At 43.8% G+C, this 26,361-nt stretch overlaps 1 protein-coding gene across 3 annotated transcripts in view; it reads right to left on the reverse strand.

The window, feature by feature from the left end:
- The window catches only part of LOC128685297 (rap guanine nucleotide exchange factor 2), an 832,363-nt gene that overhangs the window by 220,384 nt on the left and 585,618 nt on the right, over nucleotides 1-26,361 (reverse strand). The gene's annotated exons all lie outside the window — the stretch shown is intronic.

Here is a 26,361-nt window from a genome sequence, read left to right on the forward strand (position 1 = left end):
CACACCACTGAGATTAGACAACGAGACTGGCGTTACTGATACAGGAAGCGTAATGCAAACACACCACTGAGATTAGACAACGAGACTGTGACGTTACTGATACAGGAAGCGTAATGCAAACACACCACTGAGATTAGACAACGAGGCTGTGACGTTACTGATACAGGAAGCGTAATGCAAACACACCACTGAGATTAGATAACGAGACTGTGGCGTTACTGATACAGGAAGCTTAATGCAAACACCACTGAGATTAGACAACGAGACTGGCGTTACTGATACAGGAAGCGTAATGCAAACACACCACTGAGATTAGACAACGAGACTGTGACGTTACTGATACAGGAAGCGTAATGCAAACACACCACTGAGATTAGACAACGAGGCTGTGGCGTTACTGATACAGGAAGCGTAATGCAAACACACCACTGAGATTAGACAACGAGACTGTGGCGTTACTGATACAGGAAGCGTAATGCAAACACACCACTGATATTAGACAACGAGGCTGTGGCGTTACTGATACAGGAAGAGTAATGCAAACACACCACTGAGATTAGACAACGAGACTGGCGTTACTGATACAGGAAGCGTAATGCAAACACACCACTGAGATTAGACAACGAGGCTGTGGCGTTACTGATACAGGAAGCGTAATGCAAATACACCACTGAGATTAGACAACGAGACTGTGGCGTTACTGATACAGGAAGCGTAATGCAAACACACCACTGATATTAGACAACGAGGCTGTGGCGTTACTGATACAGGAAGAGTAATGCAAACACACCACTGAGATTAGACAACGAGACTGGCGTTACTGATACAGGAAGCGTAATGCAAACACACCACTGAGATTAGACGAGACTGTGGCGTTACTGATACAGGAAGCGTAATGCAAACACACCACTGAGATTAGACGAGACTGTGGCGTTACTGATACAGGAAGCGTAATGCAAACACACCACTGAGATTAGACGAGACTGTGGCGTTACTGATACAGGAAGCGTAATGCAAACACACCACTGAGATTAGACGAGACTGTGGCGTTACTGATACAGGAAGCGTAATGCAAACGCTCAACCGCCCCACGCACTCCTCCAGCACTTACTACACGAGATTGATTAGGGAATTAGAAAAGCATTATTTTAGATCCTCGGCAACACAGTGTTAGAGGAAACCGAAGTATCTGATCAGCCGAACTGTGGTGTCCATGTGGGACTGTGGGTCGTTTAGCACCAACAGCCAGAATGACCAAGCTGGACTAGAACGCTCGAAACTGGTCACAGGTGTGTCACACAGGTGTCACACAGATGTGTCACACAGGTATATCACACAGATGTGTCACACAGGTGTATCACACAGATGTGTCACACAGGTGTATCACACAGATGTGTCACACAGATGTGTCACACAGATGTGTCACACAGATGTGTCACACAGGTGTATCACACAGATGTGTCACACAGGTGTATCACACAGATGTCACACAGGTGTATCACACAGATGTGTCACACAGATGTGTCACACAGATGTGTCACACGGGTGTGTTACACAGATGTGTCACACAGATGTGTCACACGGGTGTGTCACACAGGCACTTGCTTGTAGGCCTAACTCCCTCACTAATAACTACTAGCATGCTAGCAACCATGCTAAGCACAGCTCCTCATCCACACAGTCATAAATACAACAGCCAATCACGTGCAGAGGCGAGTTTGATCCCACAAACTATTGGTGTTTGTATCCCGGTAACTTCAAGGGATTATCTCTGATGCAGCAACAAGATGGTAGAGATAAACAGGCTTGTTTACCTTCTCGTGACAGTTTGTTTTCCCACTTATTACAGAGCGTCACTTTCTGAACGTTCTGTAACTCCACATTAATTAGTATTAATTAGCTAGGACACCTTTTTTAAACCTAAATAAATGTATATATGAGTGGAGTCAACCCAATAATCAGATCATACAAATTAGGTACATACACCTAGACCCGCAGCCTGCGGTCAGGCCCGACTGCCAGACCAACAGCCTGGTCAACCAGGTTGTTGCTGCTAGCGGCCCACTTGCCCACATATCCATCACAGCTTGGTCGATCAGTTTCCCACTGGGATTATTTTACATTTAGTCTCATATCTCTCACTCTAGTGTGTAGGTTGGAACCCAGACCCTCAAGTATCTTCCATGTGGACATTAAAATGGTATAAAATACCGACAGGTTGTTAGGTAAGACACATATGCAACAGTTAGGTATCTTTATTATGAAACGTTTCGCCTACACAGTAGGCAATCAACTTCGACAACTGCCACTAGTGAGAGCGGCTGGATTTGAGAGGGACCTGACCTCTCAACATCTGAGTTCTTACCTCTCCTAGTGGTCTACGTCTCACCTCTTGGCGCTATAAAAAGCTCCATCCTGTCACTTCTTCTCCATATTGTTTCATACTATGGAACAATGCTCTTCTCCAGACTGAGGGACTGACCACCTCAAAACTTTAAGGGTGATGGACTGATTACATCGTCTTCAAGTATCTTCTGCTTCTATCAACTTTTCTGTACTTGACTGAAGAAGCCTACTGTGTAGGCGAAACGTTTCATAATAAAGATACCTAACTGTTGCATATGTGTCTTACCTAACACACTATCTTCCATGTACATATTATCGTCTCTCTCACCTCTCCTGATAGGCGTTTTCAATAATCCAAATATTTTACTGGATCTATGAAAGAAGTAAGCATCTCTGTATCCGTTCCTGGTCAGATATATCTCCTGCCCAGAAGAGAGACGTCAACACCCAACAGTACTCCAGACGAGAGAGCACAAGTGATTTGAATACTGTTACCGCTGGCAATGTTTCTCGTTCTGAAAGCTCCCATTACTCACCCTATCATTTTTTTTTTTAGCCTTCGCAACATTTGCCTCACAATGTCCTCAAAATTATATATCAGTTGACATTATGACGCCCAGGTCTTTCACATGTTCCTTCCATTCTACCATGTAACCTTACTGGTTTTGTATTTAGTGTTTTTTTTGAGTTTCTCACCTCTCCAGACGTGAGCAGTTGGCACTTGTCACCACTGATCCTCAAGTTATTCTCTACTTCCCGCTGAAATATCTTGCTTATATTCTCTCCCAATTCTTCCCTGTCTTCTACTCATACTCTCATGCTTATTCATAATTGATGACATGAAGGTGGCTACCTGGAGAGAGTTCCCAGGGTCAATGCCCCCGCTCCCCGGTCACAGAACAGGTCTCCTGGGGCCTGATCAATCAGGCTCGGCCGATTAGGCACCAACTTGAGAAACTTCTCTAGTTCCTTCTTGAAGACTGCTAGGATACTGTTCGTAATCCCCTTTATGTATGAAGGGATGGTGTTGAAAAGTCTTGGACCCTTCACACCTACTGAGTTGTCCCTTAGTTTACTCGCTGCAGTTCTGCTTTTCACTGTCAAGCCTCTTTTTTTAATGGGAAATGATTTGTGTGTGCAGATTTAGAACCAATCAGTCTAAAATTTTTCAGGTGTAGATTATAATGTATCTCTCTCGCCTATGTTCCAAGAATTACAGATCGAGGGAATTCAAATATTTCCAGAAATTTAGATGCTTGATTGAATCTATACGAGCAGTGAAAGTTCTTTGTACATTCTCCAAGACTGCAATTTCACGCACCTTGAAGGGAGCTGTTAGATTACAACAGTATTCCAGCTTCCAGAATATAAACTCAGCATCCCTTGTTTTCAAGGTTGTACTTATGCAGTCTGTCAGTTTGTTGTGGTTGTGACAGTGACACTGTTGTGATCCTTGAAGATGAATTCTTCCGACATGATCACACACAGGTCTCTCGTACTGGTATTACGCACTACTGAGTGATCTGAGTTTGCATTATGCTTCATTCCTGTCTTTATTTCCTCAATATTTCCATAACGAAGTAACTGAAACTTGTCTTCATTAAACATCATGACGTCAGCTGCCCACTGGAAGACTTTGTTTACATCAGTTTGGAGGTTTGCTGTGTCCTCAATGGATGTCACTCATACAGATTCCAGTATCGTCTGCAAAGGATGATACAGTGCTATACCTCTGTCAATGACGGATATGAGAAAGATGGAGAGAACAGGGACCAGTACTGTGCCTTGGGGAACACAGATTTTTACTATGGCAGTCTCTGATTTCACTCTGTTCACTGTTACACTATGGGTCTTATTACTTAGAAAATTAAATATTCATCTGCGCACCTTTACAGTTATCCCCGGTCACAGGCCGGGCCGCGGGGGCGTTGACCCCTAGAAACCTTCTCCAGGTATACTCCGGGTATTACCATGGTCTTGCTGTGTCGACCTCCGCTAACACCTCGTTGAGTACATATACAGTACTTTATGTAATGAACTCAAGGCAGTGCTCTGATGACAGTCGTGACCAGTGTGCTGCTAATATACTCAGAGATCAACACTGACACACCAACATAAAATATCACTTGACGCTTCCCTGTTAACCTGAAGTTTTTTCAAGTCTGTCATTCGTCTCCCCTCTTCAAGTTTCTTATTTTTACTCGCATAGATGAGTTCACTCACTCGTTCCCCTCTGACTCTCTCTCTCTCTCTCTCTCTCTCTCTCTCTCTCCCATTATTTGTCTTTCTATATGTTTGCCCTTGTGCATGTACCTCCTCTCCTACGTTACTCCCTTTATCCGTCCCCCTCTTTCTTTCCCCTCTCTCCAGCCCCCCTTTCATTCGCCTCCCTCTCCTCGCATCCTTCTCTCCCACTCCCCCTCCCCTCCTCTCTCCTCCTCTTCCCCCTTTCACATTTTCCTGACTCATCAGTTTCCCCATCTCTTGAGCCAAGTTGCATAATTTAACTCAGCACACCGTTGCCTGCACTTCTCGCTCCTTCCCTCCCTCCCTTCCTCCCTCACTGCCTTCCTCCCTCCCTCCCTTCCTCCCTCACTCCCTCCCTCACTCCCTTCCTCCCTCACTGCCTTCCTCCCTCACTGCCTTCCTCCCTCACTCCCTTCCTCACTCACTCCCTTCCTCACTCACTCCCTTCCTCACTCACTCCCTTCCTCACTCACTCCCTTCCTCACTCACTCCCTTCCTCACTCACTCCCTCCCTCACTCCCTTCCTCACTCACTCCCTTCCTCACTCACTCCCTTCCTCACTCACTCCCTTCCTCACTCACTCCCTTCCTCCCTCACTGCCTTCCTCCCTCACTCCCTTCCTCCCTCACTCCCTTCCTCCTTCCCTTCCTCCCTTCCTCCCTCCCTCCTCTTTCAACACTAACCCCCAGTATACCTATCATGTACATGCCAGTTCCACTATGACATGTACATGACAGGTCCATCATATGTACATTGCCTCGTACACCACTAACTTCCACAACCTGCTTGTAAAGGACAACTTTCCTTAAGACATTTCACTTATTACACCCAGAAAGTTGCATGTACGAGAGGTGTACACTACACCAGGACCATCACAGCTGTGACACTTATTCTGTAGTTCCGACAGTGACACACTAGTGATCGTGGGTGCAGTGCGTACAGTGATAGTTTATTACGTACCCAGTGTAATAGGACCTCGACTCTTCAACGCCCTTCCTTGGTGATTAAGGGGAATTACCAACAGACCCCTGGCTGTCTTCAAGAGTGATCTTGATAAGCTTATCAAATCAATTACTGATCAACTAGGCTGTGGTGCACACTCTGGGCTGCCTGCAGCCTGTAACCTGGAATCTGATCTGGGACTCGGCTGCGGGGGCGATGACCCCCGGAAACTGTAGAAGGTAAACTTAAGGTCAATTATATAGTATTCTATGAAAGTCCTCAACAGCCTGGTCGATAAACCTCGGGATGTATGTCCTGTCTGTATGTCTGTCTGTCTCTGTCTGTCTCACCACTTGTTGATTTAGGGGTCATCACCCCATCAACCCGGTCCCAAGACAGGCCAGTCCACTGCATGTATCACCCCTCCATAATATTCTCCCGTGTCCCGTGTCCCGTGTCCCGTGTCCCGCCTCTCTCTCTCTCTCTCTCTCTCTCTCTCTCTCTCTCTCTCTTCTCATACGAAAAATTCCCACTTCCATCTCTTAGTCGTATGTCCTACACAGACAAGAACATAAATCATACCACTGTAACATCCTTTGCTGATGTCACCAGAATCTCCTTGAGAGTGACGTCCGTCGCTGACACAGTGACTCTTCAGGTGATATGTAAATCACGTCTTCCAGTGGACCTCAGACAACAATGTAGTTTTTAACGAGGATGAGTAACAGATGATTGTAACAGAGCATAAGACAAACTTAAATAATTCAATACAGCGAAAGTTCCATGTGCGAAACGTGGGAGTGACCTCACATTCGAAGATCACAGCAATGTTGTATTTACTACCACAAGATTGGATAACTAGAACTTTCAAGACAAGAGATGCTGAGACAGTGATAATACTCTTCAAGTCACTTGTTCACTCCAGGCTGGAATACTGTTGTATACTGACCACCACCTTCAAGGCCAGATTGCTTAGCTGGAAAACATACAGAGAATTTCAATGCTTGTATACATTCAAACACCCGAACTACTGGGAATGCTTGAAATCTCTTTAACTGTATTCCTTGAAACGTAGGCGAGAAAGGTACATCATAATTTACACCTGGAAAACCCTAGAGTGACTGGTCCCAAACCTACACACTAAAATCACTCAATAAGACAACGAGAGACTTGACAGATGGTGCAAAATGCCTCCACTAAAAAGTAGGGGCGTGACGAGCACACTAAGAGAAATCTTGGTGAGTGTCAGAGGTTCCCGACTCTTCAATAGAGCCCGGTATATACTACCAGCCTACGCAGCGAAAGCAGAGCCCAATGTACACTGTCAGCCCGCACTCCCAATCAATAGAGCTCAGTACACACTGCCAGACGACACTTGAATCAATACAGCCCAGTAAACACTGCCAGCCCACACCGCCAATCAAAAGACCAGTGCGCACAGCTAATCAATAGAGACCAGTACACAGTACCAAGTCATACAGCCAATCAACAGAGCCCGGTACACACAGCCAATCCACAGAGCCCGGTATACACAGCTAATCAACAGACCCAGTACTAATCAATAGCCCAGTACACAGGTAATATAGCCCAGTACACACAGCCAGTCAACTCTAAGGTAATCCATACCAGGCACACATACACACACGACCATGCCATGCCTACTCCACATCATGTGCAACTCCACACCACGTCAACTCATGCAGCAACTGAAAAGGACCAATATACCACAAGCACGAGCCCTCAGTATTCTTTGGAGAAATACTGGAGGCCTTAAAGAGTGCAGACATAGTTCCTTTGCATGAGGGAGGTAGTAGACCACTAGCTAAAAATTACACACCAGTAGCCCTAACCTCCCACATCATAAAAGTCTTCAAAAGAGTGATGAGATGTCAAATTATAAACTCTACGGAAGAACATAACCTACATAACAAACTAGGGTGGATTTAGAGGAGGAAGATAATGCCAGTCACAGCTACTAAACCACCATGACAGAATTACGAAGGCGTTGGAAAATCAAAACGCAGATGTGGTATACACAGATTTCGCAAAGGGGGTTTGACAAGTGTGATCATGGATGACTACACACAAACTGGAGGTGTTAGGTATAACGGGGAAAGTAAGCAAATGGATCTTTAATTTTCCGACAAACAGAACACAAAGAGAAGCAGTTAACAAGAGCAAAATCGAGCATTTGCAAAGTTAAAAGCTCAATACCCCAAGGTACTGTCCTGGTACCTTTACTGTTTCTTATCCTCGTAGCAGACGGATAAAAATACCCATCACAGTTACATATCATTTGCAGACGATACCAAAAGAAGAATGAAAATCACCTCGGTAGAAGACACGAAAAAAATTGCACTGGAGAACAACATGGCGTTAAATAATGACAAGTTTCAACTACTTAGAAATGGAAAGAATGAAGAACACAAGAGGGAGACTGTATACCAAACGCAAGAAGATCGCCAAACAGAGCGAAAGGTACATGTGAAAGACCTGGGAGTAATAATGTCGGCCGACCTGTCAAAGAATACAATAAAGTAAACATCACGAAAGTTAGGAAACTGACTGGGGATATATCATGAGAACTTTCAAAACAACAGAAATAGTACAAATGATGACACTTTCAAACCGCTTGAGCTCTATCGTTTAAAATACTGCTCAGTGTTGACGGACCCGTTCAGGGCAGGAGAAATATCAGAGCTGGAATAAAAGAAGAGATGGTTTAAAGCCCACATGGAGCCAATAAAGCATTTAATTTACTAAATATGTACTCAGTGGCGCGGAGGAGAGATAAATACATGATAATATATACCTGGAAGGCACTTGAGGGTCTGGTCCTAAATCTGCACACTGCCATAACAACATACTGGAGCCAGAGATACGGGAGAATGTGTAAAAAAAAATCCCAGTGAAAACCAGGGGCACCGTGGGTACAAACAAGGAACACTGTATCAACATTCGTGGTTACAGATATGAGAAACACTGCTGGAACAAGTGTTGAAGTTTTCAATGGGCAAGTATCGTCACCAGATGCCAGATCAACCAGGCTGTGATGGATATATGGGGCTGAAGGCCACCAGCAGTAACAGCCTGACTGACCATGCTAGCACCAGACGAGCCTGGCCCAAGACTGGGCTCCGAGGAAACTCTCGAAAGCCAACAATGATGGTACGAAACAAGGGTGCCAACACTGAATCAAGGTGCCAACACTGACAGTATCAAACAAAGGTGCCAACACAGAGTATCAAACAAAGGTGCCAACACTGATGGTATGAAACAAAGGTGCCAACACAGAGTATCAAACAAAGGTGCCAACACTGATGATATGAAACAAAGGTGCCAACAGTGATAGTATTAAACAAAGGTGCTAACACTGAGAGTATCAAAGGTGCCAACACTGTATCAAAGGTGCCAACACTGTATCAAAAGTGCCAAGACTGAGAGTATCTAACAAAGGCTATTTATAAGAGAGGAGCCAAATGGAGTCTCACAATACACCAGGAAATGTGATACTAAGATCACTACACCAGCATGTTATCCCACACTCACTCTGACAAGCTAAGTACCAGCACCAACAGGAGGAGGAGGAACAGGAAGAGGAGGAGGAGGAACAGGAAGAGGAGGAGGAGGAAGAGGAGGAGGAGGAGGAAGAGGAGGAGGAGGCAGAAGAGGTGGAGGAGGAGGAGGAGGTAAGGTTTGTGAGGTAAGTAGGGAGGGAGGTATAAAGTCTATGGTGGACAGGTTGCGAGTTTCATTACTCGGGTGACGCTCTCTACTCTTGCTATTATCACTGAATTACCTTTACACATTTCAGTGGGGTCACTGACCCCGTGGCCGCCCGGTCCCAGATCAGTCCTCATCAATCAGGTTGTTGGTGCTAGTAGCACAAACTCCACTGTAAGTACCACAGCCCGGGTAATAAAAAAAACCGACTTAAGTAACTTGTCAATTTTCCTCTTAAAGGCACACTGTCCTTAATACCCCTAAGGTTAAATATTTAAGGAAGCGTGTTGAGCCTTGGGTCCCTTACACTTACCGAGTTACTTCTCGCTGCATAACTGCTTGTCACTACGGGATATTCAAGTTTCTCGAATAATGTCTCTGCCTGACTGAATGTATACGAACAGTGAAGGCTCTCTGCACCTTCTCCAGGCCCGTGATTCTGCCAGTCTTAGAAGGAGCTGTTAGAGAGCAGTGTACTCAGCCTAGAGATAACTTAAAAAGTATCGTCACTGGTCTGCCATCTCTTAAAGGTTCTAGTTATCCAACCTATCATCATGCACACTAGCTCCTGGCACCCTCCCTGCCATCACAGACATTACAGTCTTCCAATTTTTGTTTTAAAATGAAATCACCAACAGGAAAATCCAAGGCAGTCTTGAATTTTCAATACCCGAAGACAAACAACAACAACAACAGCAGCAGCAGCAGCAGCAGCAGCAGCAGCAGCTGTAGGTAGGTTCTACCTACTCCTCTGGTTCTCGCCCGGCCTCTTACCGGTAGGTTCTACCTGCTCCTCTGGTTCTCGCCCGGCCTCTTACCGGTAGGTTCTACCTGCTCCTCTGGTTCTCGCCCGGCATCTTACCGGTAGGTTCTACCTGCTCCTCTGGTTCTCGCGCGGCCTCTTACCGGTAGGTTCTACCTGCTCCTCTGGTTCTCGCCCGGCCTCTTACCGGGAGGTTCTACCTGCTCCTCTGGTTCTCGCCCGGCCTCTTACCGGTAGGTTCTACCTGCTCCTCTGGTTCTCGCCCGGCCTCTTACCGGTAGGTTCTACCTGCTCCTCTGGTTCTCGCCCGGCCTCTTACCGGTAGGTTCTACCTGCTCCTCTGGTTCTCGCCCGGCATCTTACCGGTAGGTTCTACCTGCTCCTCTGGTTCTCGCCCGGCCTCCCTCCCTCTCATCCTATACAACCCAATATTAATTCAACATTTTCCCTAAGGTAATTTTTTTTGATGCATTTTTCTAATTTTTTTTTCTCGTGGACATGATGAAAATGGTGAGAGAGAGAGAGAGAGAGAGAGAGAGAGAGAGAGAGAGAGAGAGAGAGAGAGAGAGAGAGAGAGAGAGAGAGAGAGAGAGAGAGAGAGAGAGAGAGAGAACTCGCCGAGCTGCTATCTTGGGGGTCGAGACTCCTGGCCTCTACTACTGAATCACCCACGTCACGCCACTTTTCAACCTGCCTCCGACTAAAGAAATAGTTCCTAACATTCCAAAGACGGATCTGTATATTCAGCTTCCACCAGAGTCCACTTGATCCTGAGCCTCTTAATTCAAACACTCTCTCCATCCAAGTCCTATCCATTACCCCGAAGATTCCGCATGTCGCACAAACTTGTGGTGGGGGCGTAGACCCCCAGAACACCCTCCAGGTATACTCCAGGTATACTCCAGGTATACTCCAGGTATACTCCAGGTATACAGAAGACCAAGTTAAAGTAAGATGGGGAGGTTTTCAAGTCACACTTCAGCAATGACACCACTACCATCATGATCACTGCTGATGACACCACTACCATCATGATCACTGCTGATGACACCACTACCATCATGATCACTGCTGATGACACCACTACCATCATGATCACTGCTGATGACACCACTACCATCATGATCACTGCTGATGACACCACTACCATCATGATCACTGCTGATGACACCACTACCATCATGATCACTGCTGATGACACCACTACCATCATGATCACTGCTGATGACACCACTACCATCACGATCACTGCTGATGACACCACTACCATCACGATCACTGCTGATGACACCACTACCATCACGATCACTGCTGATGACACCACTACCATCATGATCACTGCTGATGACACCACTACCATCATGATCACTGCTGATGACACCACTACCATCATGATCACTGCTGATGACACAACTACCATCATGATCACTGCTGATGACACCACTACCATCATGATCACTGCTGATGACACCACTACCATCATGATCACTGCTGATGACACCACTACCATCATGATCACTGCTGATGACACCACTACCATCATGATCACTGCTGATGACACCACTACCATCATGATCACTGCTGATGACACCACTACCATCATGATCACTGCTGATGACACCACTACCATCATGATCACTGCTGATGACACCACTACCATCATGATCACTGCTGATGACACCACTACCATCATGATCACTGCTGATGACACCACTACCATCATGATCACTGCTGATGACACCACTACCATCATGATCACTGCTGATGACACCACTACCATCATGATCACTGCTGATGACACCACTACCATCATGATCACTGCTGATGACACCACTACCATCATGATCACTGCTGATGACACCACTACCATCATGATCACTGCTGATGACACCACTACCATCATGATCACTGCTGATGACACCACTACCATCATGATCACTGCTGATGACACCACTACCATCATGATCACTGCTGATGACACCACTACCATCATGATCACTGCTGATGACACCACTACCATCATGATCACTGCTGATGACACCACTACCATCATGATCACTGCTGATGACACCACTACCATCATGATCACTGCTGATGACACCACTACCATCATGATCACTGCTGATGACACCACTACCATCATGATCACTGCTGATGACACCACTACCATCATGATCACTGCTGATGACACCACTACCATCATGATCACTGCTGATGACACCACTACCATCATGATCACTGCTGATGACACCACTACCATCATGATCACTGCTGATGACACCACTACCATCATGATCACTGCTGATGACACCACTACCATCATGATCACTGCTGATGACACCACTACCATCATGATCACTGCTGATGACACCACTACCATCATGATCACTGCTGATGACACCACTACCATCATGATCACTGCTGATGACACCACTACCATCATGATCACTGCTGATGACACCACTACCATCATGATCACTGCTGATGACACCACTACCATCATGATCACTGCTGATGACACCACTACCATCATGATCACTGCTGATGACACCACTACCATCATGATCACTGCTGATGACACCACTACCATCATGATCACTGCTGAGGACACCCCTCCCAGCATGATCACTGCTGATGATCACACTGCTGATGACACCACTACCATCATGATCACTGCTGATGACACCACTACCATCATGATCACTGCTGATGACACCACTACCATCATGATCACTGCTGATGACACCACTACCATCATGATCACTGCTGATGACACCACTACCATCATGATCACTGCTGATGACACCACTACCATCATGATCACTGCTGATGACACCACTACCATCATGATCACTGCTGATGACACCACTACCATCATGATCACTGCTGATGACACCACTACCATCATGATCACTGCTGATGACACCACTACCATCATGATCACTGCTGATGACACTACCATCATGATCACTGCTGATGACACCACTACCATCATGATCACTGCTGATGACACCACTACCATCATGATCACTGCTGATGACACTACCATCATGATCACTGCTGATGACACCACTACCATCATGATCACTGCTGATGACACCACTACCATCATGATCACTGCTGATGACACTACCATCATGATCACTGCTGATGACACTACCATCATGATCACTGCTGATGACACTACCATCATGATCACTGCTGATGACACTACCATCATGATCACTGCTGATGACACTACCATCATGATCACTGCTGATGACACCACTACCATCATGATCACTGCTGATGACACTACCATCATGATCACTGCTGATGACACCACTACCATCATGATCACTGCTGATGACACCACTACCATCATGATCACTGCTGATGACACCACTACCATCATGATCACTGCTGATGACACCACTACCATCATGATCACTGCTGATGACACCACTACCATCATGATCACTGCTGATGACACCACTACCATCATGATCACTGCTGATGACACCACTACCATCATGATCACTGCTGATGACACCACTACCATCATGATCACTGCTGATGACACCACTACCATCATGATCACTGCTGATGACACCACTACCATCATGATCACTGCTGATGACACCACTACCATCATGATCACTGCTGATGACACCACTACCATCATGATCACTGCTGATGACACCACTACCATCATGATCACTGCTGATGACACCACTACCATCATGATCACTGCTGATGACACCACTACCATCATGATCACTGCTGATGACACCACTACCATCATGATCACTGCTGATGACACCACTACCATCATGATCACTGCTGATGACACCACTACCATCATGATCACTGCTGATGACACCACTACCATCATGATCACTGCTGATGACACCACTACCATCATGATCACTGCTGATGACACCACTACCATCATGATCACTGCTGATGACACCACTACCATCATGATCACTGCTGATGACACCACTACCATCATGATCACTGCTGATGACACCACTACCATCATGATCACTGCTGATGACACCACTACCATCATGATCACTGCTGATGACACCACTACCATCATGATCACTGCTGATGACACCACTACCATCATGATCACTGCTGATGACACCACTACCATCATGATCACTGCTGATGACACCACTACCATCATGATCACTGCTGATGACACCACTACCATCCTGAGCACTGCTGATGACACCACTACATGATCATCTGATGATCACTGATCACTGATGATGTCTCCACTACGATCATGATCACTGCTGATGACACCACTACCATCATGATCACTGCTGATGACACCACTACCATCATGATCACTGCTGATGACACCACTACCATCATGATCACTGCTGATGACACTGCTGATGACACCACTACCATCATGATCACTGCTGATGACACCACTACCATCATGATCACTGCTGATGACACCACTACCATCATGATCACTGCTGATGACACCACTACCATCATGATCACTGCTGATGACACCACTACCATCATGATCACTGCTGATGACACCACTACCATCATGATCACTGCTGATGACACCACTACCATCATGATCACTGCTGATGACACCACTACCATCATGATCACTGCTGATGACACCACTACCATCATGATCACTGCTGATGACACCACTACCATCATGATCACTGCTGATGACACCACTACCATCATGATCACTGCTGATGACACCACTACCATCATGATCACTGCTGATGACACCACTACCATCATGATCACTGCTGATGACACCACTACCATCATGATCACTGCTGATGACACCACTACCATCATGATCACTGCTGATGACACCACTACCATCATGATCACTGCTGATGACACCACTACCATCATGATCACTGCTGATGACACCACTACCATCATGATCACTGCTGATGACACCACTACCATCATGATCACTGCTGATGACACCACTACCATCATGATCACTGCTGATGACACCACTACCATCATGATCACTGCTGATGACACCACTACCATCATGATCACTGCTGATGACACCACTACCATCATGATCACTGCTGATGACACCACTACCATCATGATCACTGCTGATGACACCACTACCATCATGATCACTGCTGATGACACCACTACCATCATGATCACTGCTGATGACACCACTACCATCATGATCACTGCTGATGACACCACTACCATCATGATCACTGCTGATGACACCACTACCATCATGATCACTGCTGATGACACCACTACCATCATGATCACTGCTGATGACACCACTACCATCATGATCACTGCTGATGACACCACTACCATCATGATCACTGCTGATGACACCACTACCATCATGATCACTGCTGATGACACCACTACCATCATGATCACTGCTGATGACACCACTACCATCATGATCACTGCTGATGACACCACCACCATCATGATCACTGCTGATGACACCACTACCATCATGATCACTGCTGATGACACCACTACCATCATGATCACTGCTGATGACACCACTACCATCATGATCACTGCTGATGTGAACCAACAACAAAATTGATAGATCACTTAACACTAAGCTGATAGATCACTTAACACTAACCTGATAGATCACTTAACACTAACCTGATAGATCACTTAACACTAACCTGATAGATCACTTAACACTAACCTGATAGATCACTTAACACTAACCTGATAGATCACTTAACACTAACCTGATAGATCACTTAACACTAACCTGATAGATCACTTAACACTAACCTGATAGATCAATTAACACTAACCTGATAGATCACTTAACACTAACCTGATAGATCACTTAACACTAACCTGATAGATCACTTAACGTAAGAACCTCACGTTGAACCTGAACAAACCTATATACACCTAGACTGTATTCTGCAAGTAGTCAAATTCCAGGTCACGCCCCTCCAGCCTAGTCCTAGACCAGGCCTACTTCATGCTAAATTACTAAAATAAAAAGTATTTATCTAGAACCTCGCGCAAACCAACATAGGTCTCACAGTCTGGTTGATTAGAAACTAACCTGAGACTGGCAAGTTCTGTCTTGTAGATTCCTCAGAGGTCAGTTGCTAGTTCTACTTACGTCATATAGAGACGGCGTTGAAAAGTCTTGGTCGCTTTACAAATAGCGGTTCTTTATGTGAATATGACCAGTGCCAGGAAACACTTCTCCTGTTTCCTGACAAACCTAACCTAACCTAACCTAACCTAGCCCTACTTTTCCTAACCAAATCTTACCTTACTTAACCTAAGCGTACCTAACCTGCTTCCCATGTGAAGTATTTTGCACTATGTGCCGAGCCTCTCACTGCACTAGGCAGTGATGTCAGTGTGCAGAATTGCAAGAATCCCTTCAGAATGTTGCAGATGTCAACTCTGATGCCATGTCTACAGTCCAACAAGTAAACCTTAAGAGACTTGAGGAGTTCTCAATAATTCAGTTGCTTGACTGAGTTTGTGTAGACTAAATACAAACAGCATCAACAAAGTTAAAATAACAACGACAGTGCAAACATCATTTGTGTAAGTTGAGGACATTTATGTACAGTTTAGGACATTTATTAAGTCCTGACTGTACACAAATGACCTTTTTCTAACAAGATTGGTGTAACAGTTGTGAGAGTCTGTACAGGTACTCGAGAGATTGTAAACACCACGAGACACAACCTGGCAAATGTGGTGACAAGAAACATTGTTATATGTGAATGGGATGACCGGGGATCAGTACCACAGACAGATGAACCAGTTAATCTTTACCTAGTACTGTAGCACTAGTACTGTAGCACTAGTACTGTAGCACTAGTATTGTAGCACTAGTACTGTAGCACTAGTACTGTAGCACTAGTATTGTAGCACTAGTACTGTAGCACTAGTACTGTAGCACTAGTATTGTAGCACTAGTACTGTAGCACTAGTACTGTAGCACTAGTACTGCAGCACTAGTACTGTAGCACTAGTACTGCAGCACTAGTACTGTAGCACTAGTATTGTAGCACTAGTACTGTAGCACTAGTATTGTAGCACTAGTATTGTAGCACTAGTACTGTAGCACTAGTACTGTAGCACTAGTACTGCAGCACTAGTACTGTAGCACTATTGTAGCACTAGTACTGTAGCACTATTGTAGCACTAGTGTTGTAGCACTAGTACTGTAGCACAAGTACTGTAGCACTAGTATTGTAGCACTAGTATTGTAGCACTAGTACTGTAGCACTAGTATTGTAGCACTATTGTAGCACTAGTACTGTAGCACTAGTATTGTAGCACTAGTATTGTAGCACTAGTATTGTAGCACTAGTATTGTAGCACTAGTACTGTAGCACTAGTACTGCAGCACTAGTACTGTAGCACTATTGTAGCACTAGTACTGTAGCACTAGTATTGTAGCACTAGTACTGTAGCACTAGTACTGTAGCACTAGTATTGTAGCACTAGTACTGTAGCACAAGTACTGTAGCACTAGTATTGTAGCACTAGTACTGTAGCACTAGTACTGCAGCACTAGTACTGTAGCACTATTGTAGCACTAGTACTGTAGCACTATTGTAGCACTAGTACTGTAGCACTAGTATTGTAGCACTAGTATTGTAGCACTAGTACTGTAGCACTAGTATTGTAGCACTATTGTAGCACTAGTACTGTAGCACTAGTATTGTAGCACTAGTATTGTAGCACTAGTATTGTAGCATAAGTACTGTAGCACTATTGTAGCACTAGTACTGTAGCACTATTGTAGCACTAGTACTGTAGCACTAGTACTGCAGCACTAGTACTGTAGCACTATTGTAGCACTAGTACTGTAGCACTATTGTAGCACTAGTACTGTAGCACTAGTATTGTAGCACTAGTATTGTAGCACTAGTACTGTAGCACTAGTACGGTAGCACTAGTACTGTAGCACTATTGTAGCACTAGTACTGTAGCACTAGTATTGTAGCACTAGTACTGTAGCACTAGTATTGTAGCACTAGTACTGTAGCACTAGTATTGTAGCACTAGTACTGTAGCACTAGTATTGTAGCACTAGTACTGTAGCACTAGTACTGTAGCACTAGTACTGTAGCACTAGTATTGTAGCACTAGTACTGTAGCACTAGTATTGTAGCACTAGTACTGTAGCACTAGTACTGTAGCACTAGTACTGTAGCACTAGTATTGTATCACTAGTACTGTAGCACTAGTATTGTAGCACTAGTACTGTAGCACTAGTATTGTAGCACTAGTACTGTAGCACTAGTATTGTAGCACTAGTATTGTAGCACTAGTACTGTAGCACTAGTATTGTAGCACTAGTATTGTAGCACTAGTATTGTAGCACTAGTACTGTAGCACTAGTATTGTAGCACTAGTACTGTAGCACTAGTATTGTAGCACTAGTACTGTAGCACTAGTATTGTAGCACTAGTACTGTAGCACTAGTATTGTAGCACTAGTACCGTAGCACTAGTATTGTAGCACTAGTACTGTAGCACTAGTATTGTAGCACTAGTACTGTAGCACTAGTACTGTAGCACTAGTACTGTAGCACTAGTACTGTAGCACTAGTACTGTAGCACTAGTATTGTAGCACTAGTATTGTAGCACTAGTACTGTAGCACTAGTATTGTAGCACTAGCACTGTAGCACTAGTATTGTAGCACTAGTACTGTAGCACTAGTATTGTAGCACTAGTATTGTAGCACTAGAACTGTAGCACTAGTATTGTAGCACTAGTACTGTAGCACTAGTACTGTAGCACTATTGTAGCACTAGTACTGTAGCACTAGTATTGTAGCACTAGTATTGTAGCACTAGTACTGTAGCACTAGTACTGTAGCACTATTGTAGCACTAGTACTGTAGCACTAGTATTGTAGCACTAGTATTGTAGCACTAGTATTGTAGCACTAGTATTGTAGCACTAGTACTGTAGCACTAGTATTGTAGCACTAGTACTGTAGCACTAGAACTGTAGCACTAGTACTGTAGCACTAGTATTGTAGCACTAGTACTGTAGCACTAGTATTGTAGCACTAGTACTGTAGCACTAGTATTGTAGCACTAGTATTGTAGCACTAGTATTGTAGCACTAGTACTGTAGCACTAGTATTGTAGCACTAGTATTGTAGCACTAGTATTGTAGCACTAGTATTGTAGCACTAGTATTGTAGCACTAGTATTGTAGCACTAGTACTGTAGCACTAGTATTGTAGCACTAGTACTGTAGCACTAGTATTGTAGCACTAGTACTGTAGCACTAGTATTGTAGCACTAGTACTGTAGCACTAGTATTGTAGCACTAGTACTGTAGCACTAGTATTGTAGCACTAGTACTGTAGCACTAGTATTGTAGCACTAGTACTGTAGCACTAGTACTGTAGCACTAGTACTGTAGCACTAGTATTGTAGCACTAGTACTGTAGCACTAGTATTGTAGCACTAGTATTGTAGCACTAGTACTGTAGCACTAGTATTGTAGCACTAGTACTGTAGCACTAGTATTGTAGCACTAGTACTGTAGCACTAGTATTGTAGCACTAGTATTGTAGCACTAGTACTGTAGCACTAGTAATGTAGCACTAGTATTGTAGCACTAGTACTGTAACACTACTATTGTAGCACTAGTACTGTAGCACTAGTATTGTAGCACTAGTACTGTAGCACTAGTATTGTAGCACTAGTACTGTAGCACTAGTATTGTAGCACTAGTACTGTAGCACTAGTATTGTAGCACTAGTACTGTAGCACTAGTATTGTAGCACTAGTACTGTAGCACTAGTATTGTAGCACTAGTACTGTAGCACTAGTATTGTAGCACTAGTACTGTAGCACTAGTATTGTAGCACTAGTACTGTAGCACTAGTATTGTAGCACTAGTACTGTAGCACTAGTATTGTAGCACTAGTATTGCAGCACTAGTACTGTAGCACTAGTATTGTAGCACTAGTATTGTAGCAATAGTATTGTAGCACTAGTATTGTAGCACTAGTATTGTAGCACTAGTACTGTAGCACTAGTATTGTAGCACTAGTACTGTAGCACTAGTATTGTAGCACTAGTATTGTAGCACTAGTACTGTAGCACTAGAATTGTAGCACTAGTACTGTAGCACTAGTATTGTAGCACTAGTATTGCAGCACTAGTACTGTAGCACTAGTATTGTAGCACTAGTACTGTAGCACTAGTATTGTAGCACTAGTATTGTAGCAGTAGTATTGTAGCACTAGTATTGTAGCACTAGCATTGTAGCACTAGTACTGTAGCACTAGTATTGTAGCACTAATACTGTAGCACTAGTATTGTAGCACTAGTATTGTAGCACTAGTATTGTAGCACTAGTATTGTAGCACTAGTACTGTAGCACTAGTATTGTAGCACTAGTACTGTAGCACTAGTATTGTAGCATAAGTACTGTAGCACTATTGTAGCACTAGTACTGTAGCACTATTGTAGCACTAGTACTGTAGCACTAGTATTGTAGCACTAGTACTGTAGTACTAGTATTGTAGCACTAGTATTGTAGCACTAGTACTGTAGCACTAGTATTGTAGCACTAGTACTGTAGCACTAGAATTGTAGCACTAGTAATGTAGCACTAGTATTGTAGCACTAGTACTGTAGCACTAGTATTGTAGCACTAGTATTGTAGCACTAGTACTGTAGCACTAGTATTGTAGCACTAGTACTGTAGCACTAGTATTGTAGCACTAGTACTGTAGCACTAGTATTGTAGCACTAGTACTGTAGCACTAGTATTGTAGCACTAGTACTGTAGCGCTAGTATTGTAGCACTAGTACTGTAGCACTAGTATTGTAGCACTAGTACTGTAGCACTAGTACTGTAGCACTATTGTAGCACTAGTAATGTAGCACTAGTATTGTAGCACTAGTACTGTAGCACTAGTAATGTAGCACTAGTACTGTAGCACTAGTATTGTAGCACTAGTATTGTAGCACTAGTACTGTAGCACTAGTATTGTAGCACTAGTACTGTAGCACTAGTTCTGTAGCACTAGTATTGTAGCACTAGTATTGTAGCACTAGTATTGTAGCACTAGTATTGTAGCACTAGTATTGTAGCACTAGTACTGTAGCACTAGTACTGTAGCACTAGTATTGTAGCACTAGTATTGTAGCACTAGTACTGTAGCACTAGTACTGTAGCACTAGTACTGTAGCACTAGTATTGTAGCACTAGTACTGTAGCACTAGTATTGTAGCACTAGTACTGTAGCACTAGTACTGCAGCACTAGTACTGCAGCACTAGTACTGTAGCACTAGTACTGTAGCACTAGTACTGTAGCACTAGTATTGTAGCACTAGTACTGTAGCACTAGTACTGTAGCACTAGTACTGCAGCACTAGTACTGTAGCACTAGTATTGTAGCACTAGTACTGTAGCACTATTGTAGCACTAGTACTGTAGCACTAGTATTGTAGCACTAGTACTGTAGTACTAGTATTGTAGCACTAGTATTGTAGCACTAGTACTGTAGCACTAGTATTGTAGCACTAGTACTGTAGCACTAGTATTGTAGCACTAGTACTGTAGCACTAGTACTGTAGCACTAGTATTGTAGCACTAGTATTGTAGCACTAGTACTGCAGCACTAGTACTGTAGCACTAGTATTGTAGCACTAGTATTGTAGCACTATTGTAGCACTAGTACTGTAGCACTAGTATTATAGCACTAGTACTGTAGCACTAGTACTGTAGCACTAGTACTGTAGCACTAGTATTGTAGCACTAGTACTGTAGCACTAGTATTGCAGCACTAGTACTGTAGCACTAGTATTGTAGCACTAGTATTGTAGCACTAGTACTGTAGCACTAGTATTGTAGCACTAGTACTGTAGCACTAGTATTGTAGCACTAGTACTGCAGCACTAGTACTGTAGCACTAGTATTGTAGCACTCGTACTGTGGCACTAGTACTGTAGCACTAGTATTGTAGCACTAGTACTGTAGCACTAGTATTGTAGCACTAGTACTGTAGCACTAGTATTGTAGCACTAGTATTGTACTAGTATTGTAGCACTAGTACTGTAGCACTAGTACTGTAGCACTAGTATTGTAGCACTAGTATTGCAGCACTAGTATTGTAGCACTAGTACTGTAGCACTAGTACTGTAGCACTAGTACTGTAGCACTAGTACTGTAGCACTAGTATTGTAGCACTAGTACTGTAGCACTAGTACTGTAGCACTAGTATTGTAGCACTAGTACTGTAGCACTAGTACTGTAGCACTAGTACTGTAGCACTAGTATTGTAGCACTAGTACTGTAGCACTAGTATTGTAGCACTCGTACTGTAGCACTAGTACTGTAGCACTAGTACTGTAGCTCTAGTACTGTAGCACTAGTACTGTAGCACGAGTATTGTAGCACTAGTACTGTAGCACTAGTATTGTAGCACTAGTACTGTAGCACTAGTATTGTAGCACTAGTACTGTAGCACTAATATTGTAGCCCACGACTGTAGCACTAGTATTGTAGCACTAGTATTGTAGCACTAGTACTGTAGCACTAGTATTGTAGCACTAGTACTGTAGCAATAGTATTGTAGCACTAGTACTGTAGCACTAGTATTGTAGCACTAGTACTGTAGCACTAGCACTGTATCACTAGTACTGTAGCACTAGTACTGTAGCACTAGTACTGTAGCACTAGTATTGTAGCACTAGTACTGTAGCACTAGTACTGTAGCACTAGTACTGTAGCACTTGCACTGTATCACTAGTACTGTAGCACTAGTACTGTAGCACTAGTACTGTAGCACTAGTACTGTAGCACTAGTACTGTAGCTCTCGTACTGTAGCACTAGTACTGTAGCACTAGTACTGTAGCACTACTACTGTAGCACTAGTATTGTAGCACTAGTACTGTAGCACTAGTACTGTAGCACTAGTACTGTAGCACTAGTACTGTAGCACTAGTATTGTAGCACTAGTACTGTAGCACTAGTACTGTATCACTAGTATTGTAGCACTAGTACTGTAGCACTAGCACTGTAGCACTAGTACTGTAGCACTAGTACTGTAGCACTAGTACTGTAGCACTAGCACTGTAGCACTAGTACTGTAGCACTAGTACTGTAGCACTAGTACTGTAGCACTACTACTGTATCACTCGTACTGTAGCACTAGTACTGTAACACTAGTACTGTAGCACTAGTACTGTAGCACTAGTACTGTAGCACTAGCACTGTAGCACTAGTACTGTAGCACTTGTACTGTAGCACTAGTACTGTAGCACTAGTACTGTAGCACTAGTACTGTAGCACTAGTACTGTAGCACTAGTACTGTAGCACTAGCACTGTAGCACTAGTACTGTAGCACTAGTACTGTAGCACTAGTACTGTAGCACTAGTACTGTAGCACTAGTACTGTAGCACTAGTATTGTAGCACTAGTACTGTAGCACTAGTACTGCAGCACTAGTATTGTAGCACTAGTAATGTAGCACTAGTAATGTAGCACTAGTACTGTAGCACTAGTACTGCAGCACTAGTATTGTAGCACTAGTACTGTAGCACTAGTACTGTAGCACTAGTACTGTAGCACTAGTATTGTAGCACTAGTACTGTAGCACTAGTATTGTAGCACTAGTACTGTAGCACTAGTAATGTAGCACTAGTACTGTAGCACTAGTACTGTAGCACTACTACTGTATCACTCGTACTGTAGCACTAGTACTCTAGCACTAATGTAGCACTAGTACTGTAGCACTAGTACTGTAGCACTACTACTGTATCACTAGTACTGTAGCACTAGTACTGTAGCACTAGTACTGTATCACTCGTACTGTAGCACTAGTACTGTAGCACTAGTACTGTAGCACTAGTACTGTAGCACTAGTACTGTAGCACTAGTACTGTAGCACTAGTACTGCAGCACTACTACTGTATCACTCGTACTGTAGCACTAGTACTGTAGCACTAGCACTGTAGCACTAGTACTGTAGCACTAGTACTGTAGCACTCGTACTGTAGCACTAGTACTGTAGCACTAGTACTGTAGCACTAGAACTGTAGCACTAGTACTGTAGCACTCGTACTGTAGCACTAGTACTGTAGCACTAGTACTGTAACACTAGTACTGTAGCACTAGTACTGTAACACTCGTACTGTAGCACTAGTACTGTAGCACTAGAACTGTAGCACTAGTACTGTAGCACTAGTACTGTAACACTCGTACTGTAGCACTAGTACTGTAGCACTAGTACTGTAGCACTAGTACTGTAGCACTAGTACTGTAGCACTAGTACTGTAGCACTAGTACTGTAACACTCGTACTGTAGCACTAGTACTGTAGCACTAGTACTGTAGCACTAGAACTGTAGCACTAGTACTGTAGCACTAGTACTGTAGCACTAGTATTTTAGCACTAGTACTGTAACACTCGTACTGTAGCACTAGTACTGTAACACTAGTACTGTAGCACTAGTACTGTAGCACTAGTACTGTAACACTCGTACTGTAGCACTAGTACTGTAACACTCGTACTGTAGCACTAGTACTGTAGCACTAGTACTGTAACACTCGTACTGTAGCACTAGTACTGTAACACTAGTACTGTAGCACTAGTACAGTAGCACTAGTACTGTAACACTCGTACTGTAGCACTAGTACTGTAACACTCGTACTGTAGCACTAGTACTGTAGCACTAGTACTGTAACACTCGTACTGTAGCACTAGTACTGTATCACTAGTACTGTAGCACTAGTATTGTAGCACTAGTACTGTAGCACTAGTATTGTAGCACTAGTACTGTAGCACTAGTAATGTAGCACTAGTACTGTAGCACTACTACTGCATCACTCGTACTGTAGCACTAGTACTCTAGCACTAGTAATGTAGCACTAGTACTGTAGCACTAGTACTGTAGCACTACTACTGTATCACTAGTACTGTAGCACTAGTACTGTAGCACTAGTACTGTATCACTCGTACTGTAGCACTAGTACTGTAGCACTAGTACTGTAGCACTAGTACTGTAGCACTAGTACTGTAGCACTAGTACTGCAGCACTACTACTGTATCACTCGTACTGTAGCACTAGTACTGTAGCACTAGCACTGTAGCACTAGTACTGTAGCACTAGTACTGTAGCACTCGTACTGTAGCACTAGTACTGTAGCACTAGTACTGTAGCACTAGAACTGTAGCACTAGTACTGTAGCACTCGTACTGTAGCACTAGTACTGTAGCACTAGTACTGTAACACTAGTACTGTAGCACTAGTACTGTAACACTCGTACTGTAGCACTAGTACTGTAGCACTAGAACTGTAGCACTAGTACTGTAGCACTAGTACTGTAACACTCGTACTGTAGCACTAGTACTGTAGCACTAGTACTGTAGCACTAGTACTGTAGCACTAGTACTGTAACACTCGTACTGTAGCACTAGTACTGTAGCACTAGTACTGTAGCACTAGAACTGTAGCACTAGTACTGTAGCACTAGTACTGTAGCACTAGTATTTTAGCACTAGTACTGTAACACTCGTACTGTAGCACTAGTACTGTAACACTAGTACTGTAGCACTAGTACTGTAGCACTAGTACTGTAACACTCGTACTGTAGCACTAGTACTGTAACACTCGTACTGTAGCACTAGTACTGTAGCACTAGTACTGTAGCACTCGTACTGTAGCACTAGTACTGTAACACTAGTACTGTAGCACTAGTACTGTAGCACTAGTACTGTAACACTCGTACTGTAGCACTAGTACTGTAACACTAGTATTGTAGCACTAGTACTGTAACACTAGTACTGTAGCACTAGTACTGTAGCACTAGTACTGTAGCACTAGTACTGTAACACTCGTACTGTAGCACTAGTATTGTAGCACTAGTACTGTAGCACTAGTACTGTAACACTCGTACTGTAGCACTAGTACTGTAGCACTAGTACTGTAGCACTAGTACTGTAGCACTCGTACTGTAACACTCGTACTGTAGCACTAGTACTGTAGCACTAGTACTGTAACACTCGTACTGTAGCACTAGTACTGTAGCACTAGTACTGTAGCACTAGTACTGTAGCACTAGTACTGTAGCACTAGTACTGTAGCACTAGTACTGTAGCACTAGTACTGTAACACTCGTATTGTAGCACTAGTACTGTAGCACTAGTACTGTAACACTCGTACTGTAGCACTAGTACTGTAGCACTAGTACTGTAACACTCGTATTGTAGCACTAGTACTGTAGCACTAGTACTGTAACACTCGTACTGTAGCACTAGTACTGTAGCACTAGTACTGTAGCACTAGTACTGTAGCACTAGTACTGTAGCACTAGAAC

Source organism: Cherax quadricarinatus, chromosome 8 (genome assembly GCF_038502225.1).
Source record: "Cherax quadricarinatus isolate ZL_2023a chromosome 8, ASM3850222v1, whole genome shotgun sequence".
In the NCBI taxonomy this organism is placed as follows: domain Eukaryota; kingdom Metazoa; phylum Arthropoda; class Malacostraca; order Decapoda; family Parastacidae; genus Cherax; species Cherax quadricarinatus.